This window comes from Olea europaea, unplaced genomic scaffold (genome assembly GCF_002742605.1).
Source record: "Olea europaea var. sylvestris unplaced genomic scaffold, O_europaea_v1 scaffold2058, whole genome shotgun sequence".
Lineage (NCBI taxonomy): Eukaryota > Viridiplantae > Streptophyta > Magnoliopsida > Lamiales > Oleaceae > Olea > Olea europaea.
This window is the reverse complement of record NW_019238494.1, coordinates 98,530-103,975: the sequence shown is the minus strand read 5'-3', so window position 1 is coordinate 103,975 and position 5,446 is coordinate 98,530.

Here is a 5,446-nt window from a genome sequence, read left to right as displayed (position 1 = left end):
ACGTTCATGGATAGCTTGCAACTATTTATTAATTCCATGTTCATATACGGGAAAAATTGGTATCTTTGTCTTGTTAATTTTTTGGAATGGAAAGTTCAAATATATGATTGTAGTGAGGAGTCTCATATACCAAAAGAAATCAGGGAACAAATAAAGTCATTAGTTGAAATAGTCCAAATTTCATTGAATTCCAGTAATTTTTCTTCTAGGAGACCGAATTTAAGGAAGCATAGAAACAAAAGGCTCAATTTGGAAATTATACCTTACCTATCTTGCGCAAATAACAGGTATGTATTTAATGTATTTAAATTGACAACATTTATTTTTTCTTGATTAATGATTTTACCCTTCTACTATTTATTTTGTCTAACAAAAAACAATTCTTTCATACAGGGCAAATTCTCTAGTATTTTTACTCAAATGCATAGAATGCTTTGTTTTAAACTATCCATTAGAAACAGTTCAAGCAGACATGATGAGTATATATAGAAGAAAGATTGTAGTAGACATTTGTTATAATCAATATTTTCTACATCCCCGTAGTTCCTGATTAGTTTTTGATTGTAAATGTAAAGAATTTGTAATATATAAACAATTTGAAATTAGCTTAAGGTTATTTTTGGTGCAACTACATAAATTCAAAATTTAAAAGTGAAAAATTGTGCATGAATATTTTAGCTGTTTATTTGCTTTGAATAAAGTAAATAAAAGACAATAGTTCAGTTTTTTTATTGTAAATGTGAAGAATTTGTAATATATAAACAATTTGAAATTAGCTTAAGGTTATTTTTGGTGTAATACGTAAATTCAAAATTTAAAAGTGAAAAATTGTGCATGGATATTTTAGCTGTTTATTTGCTTTGAATAAAGTAAATGAAAGACAAATAATAAATGAGAATACACTTTAGAATATATACTTCATTAATGTTGACAATTCACTGCAAAAATACAAAATAAATATTCTACTATCCATAATAAATGAATAGCAATAAATGATGTAAGTAGCATGTTATACATACATCATTTGTCAACATTATGGTTGCCAAAATAAAGCAAAATAAAGAAAAACAAAGCTGACAACAACAAGCCATCTATTTTTTTCCCAAACAAAAATATTTCAGTCATTCTTCACTCTATCTTTTGCTTTTGAGCAAACGAATTTATGTCAGAAGTAACATTTGAATTTGAAACATCATTGGAAGATTTGAAAAGGGCTCTCTTTGCTGGAGGCAACGAATTTTCCTTAGACGAGTTTGTATGGATGCTTTTCTTAACGTTTTCTTGCCTTTTTTCACTTGGGGTGTTTCTATCGTCTAAATCTGTCAAATCTATCACGGAGATGATGTCAAATCTATAATTTGACGAATTAGGCTCAGTTTGGAATGCTCTCAAGTAGAATGCTCGTGGAGTATCCTTTATTTTTTGAAGAATAACATCAATTTTGTCTGTGAATTCTGTATGTCAATCATGTATACTCTATTAATATTATGATGTAAAAAGAAAGGAAAAAATGTAGTCTATGAAACTGTCGATGAGATAATTAACTGCTTGATAAACATAAAAATTAAACATTATTGGCCAGGAATATCATCAGTAAAAAAATGTTTCATAGACGTATTAGAGTCCTATTGTTATGGTTTTTTTTTATAAACCATAAATATTGGAGATTGCCTATTTAATAGTTCAAATACACATGTATCGCCAATTTGTAGTTGCTTGTCTGTAAGAAAATCTGCCCAACCTATACTAAGCCGGCGCATTGCACCATTTTCTCTTGAATTTGCGGTGATATCCCTGCAGTGAAGTAAAGAGTCGAGGATTCGAACATTTTGCACATGTCTTGGCAAATGGTGTTTTGCAAACCTTCCAGGTATAGACTAGAAAATAGGGATTAATGATTTACTAATATTAAGAATGATGTGGAATAGGTAAATACAGAATGACGTATTAAAAATAACAACTACAATTTCTCGATGGTTGTTATGATCCAGCGTAAGTTTGACTTCAAACGCAGGATTATCCATATTTAAATCGTTGTCGTCTACTTCATAATTTGAGCCATATGTAATCTCTGCTCTAGTATGATCAAATATCCTCATATTTAACATTGAATTTCCATTAGATTCAAATATTACAACATAACCATCATGTAAGTTATGATGATCGAAAAATTCTTCTCATCCATTAGCCAGATATATTTCTCCGTCGATTCTTTCTAACTGTACTGCGACGATTATACCATCATATGCAGTTAATCATAGTGTGTTACCTAATTCTGGTTCCCAATAATTGATAAAAGATGTAGGAAGCATTTACAAATATGAAAAAAAAATATAAGTTTTACATTAATATTAATAAAAGATTTTTAAAAATCTGGAAAAAGAAATTATTATATAACTTACAAAACAAATGTTATGATTTAGTGAAACATCGATGATTTTGGAGAAGCTATTTGGCACATCCATTTTTGTGTCTACTAAATTTAGAAAGAATTACATATATCATATGATTTAAAACACAATTAAATATTGAAAATTAGACATTATCTAAAACTAAAAATTTATCTAAAAAGTAAGAAAAAAGAATAGACAACACCTGAATTTTTTGAGCAAAGTTGGGCTGGTGTAACTGGCAGGTAAAAATATTTAAATTTTTTTGGTGAGAACAAATGGTATGTGAAGGTATTTAAGCTAAAGAAATATACGTTACTTTTTTCAATGATTTGACGGGAGGTTCACATGTAAAATAAACAAAGTATTCCCACAGTTGTAGAAATAGATATAATATGTACAGTGGTTTTGGCACCTTCTTACAAGATTCTCGTGACTCTGCAAGATTTGTAATATTTTGCAAGATTTTGTGGGAACAAAAAATGAAAGAAAGAGATAATATTTTTTTTGTTTCTTATATTAATCTTTAACTAAAACAATATATATTTTATTTAAAATTTCATATAGCTCAAAATAATGTTGATAGTATTTAGAGAAAGCAATGAAGATGTGGGTATACCCCTCGTGCGAGCGATGTCGTATCCTGCGGGTACCGCATGAGGGAGACATTCCAATGTGCGCGGTAACCTCACTTTGTAAGGGTGTGCGGGCTACCCCGCACCATTATTGTGTGGGTGCACAGGCACAATTTGTGTGGGGCTACCCACACGAATTGTTATGCGGGGTAGCCCACACAAATGTGCGGGGCTACGTGCACAAACGGTGCATGCAGGGTAGACCGCACAAATGTGCAGGGTTACCCGCACAAAATTGTGCGGGGTAGCTATGTGCATTTTTGTGGGGGTTACACAAATTTTGCGGCAGTGTACGGTGTAGTCTCGCACATTTTCCGTGTGCAAACAAGAAAATAGACATCTTCAAACGGGAAAATAGACACTTCGCACAACAAGTCAGCACCAAATTCCTGTGAAAGTTGAAAATGAGGGTTTCTTATATTTTGTTAATACTTGAGTGTCGAAGAAAGAAAAAATTGCTTATAACTGTGCGGGTGCGATACACCACACATTTTCTGTGGCCCACCTCGCACATTTATATATATATATATATATGATATAGTTTAATGATAGTTTCATAGTTATACTAATTTTCAATTTTATGATTAGTTTTCATTAAGCATTATTGTTTTACTAGTTGTTTATCAACGTGAATTTCAACTTACCATCTTAAAAAGTTTTAACTTTGACAACTAAATATAAGAAATTATGTCACTTACAAAATAAGCTTATGTAGGTATAGATTACTTGGATGAAAATAAATCTAAATAGAAGACAAAAATAAATACAAGATTTATCAACAAAGCTTGCAACAATAATTGATGTTATCTAGCACCCATAAAGCAAACCAAACACCTCGATGTATATATCATTTCTAATCTAGACAGTTTAAACACTATATGATTTAAAAGAAGAGAATAATTGTTGAAAAAAACTTCTCAAATATCTCAATCATCATCCACTCATTTTTTTTTTCTTTTAGTGCAGAATAACTTGTGTTATTTATGTCTCCATCACAAGTTATCTTTAAATCTGAAGACTTGAAAGCTTGGTTTGCCTCGGGTAACCAATTTTTGAAAAAAGTGTGCTCCAATAATTTTCTTATGCACCAACATTTCCTTGACTTTCTTCACATAAATTTGAATGTCCATATGCTACATAAATTAAATTGATTTAGATACTCTGAAAAAATGTTTTGAAGTAGAATGTCATGTATATTTTGAATAACAACTTCAAAATGCTAATCAGTTAGAATTCTTATAAAAATGATCCACTCCATTCCTTTCATCAACTTTTAGAATAATCTAACATCTGCATTGTAGTTGGAAAAAAAAAGCATTTGATTTAGCATAGTCGACAAAGAAAGAAATTCCAATAAATCGAACATATACCTATAAAGAGGTGCACTTGTATGAATGTATGAACGAAAGAACCTCCTTATACACAACATTTTTAGGACATGAGTTGTGCGTATGATTTTCATTGGACGGTTTGAGTAGAACTTTAATAGATCTGCTTGTTTTTGCTCTTGACAGTGCTACATATAATTGACCATGGCAGAAAATTGGTTCTGGTAGGTACAAACACACGAAATCAAGTGTCTGACCTTGTGGAACTCGTTCCGAAAAAGATTACCACAAGAAGTATACTTTACCACCCTCCTCTTCTTATGTAAACCCTTTGGGGCTTTGAGATTACTGCTAAGAACAGGCTTAAGCTCTTACGCTGTAGCTAAGCAATAAAAAGATTCATCTGCTTAACACATGCATATTGGAGTATTCAAGAAAGGGAGTAATCAATGAGCAGTCAAACCCAAGAGAAGTCAAATGTCTAGCCTCCCTCTTACCATTCTTTAGCTGGCGGATAGGGATAGGAAAGAGTGTGATTGGTTGGGGGTGTCGTTATACGCTCTCGTCACCCTTATCCTATCCTTGACCTATCTATTTTGCCTAACGAGCGTACAGCGTACATACGTACATAGGCTCATTCGCTGATCCGGCATATTCATTCTTATCTGGAAGAATTTTTTTGGCTTGCACTTTGGCTATCTTATGTAGAGCTAAATTAGGTTTTTTCGGTGTTCTCGTTGAAACACGCGGGCATACTCCTTCCTTCTGGGGACATTGATCCAAAGCTCGAGTGCAAGTTTATTGTCATTGCAAAGTGTGATCTAATTGGGAATTGAGTCCTTTTAAATGGAATCGTAGCTCGGTCAGTTTTAAGAGGTATAAAAGGGATCCTAGGTAAGAAAACTTATTTTCCACGATATTCACTAGTTGTGATTTCAACAAGAATGACATTTCTTTCAAATTTTCGACAGGTAATGCGTGTTCCATTTCATAACCCCTCGAAAGGATTGATATTTCGTAATAATATTATAGGACAATTCATCTTCAGTTTCAACTCATGAGGTGGAATACCATTTGGTGTCAAAGTATTCAA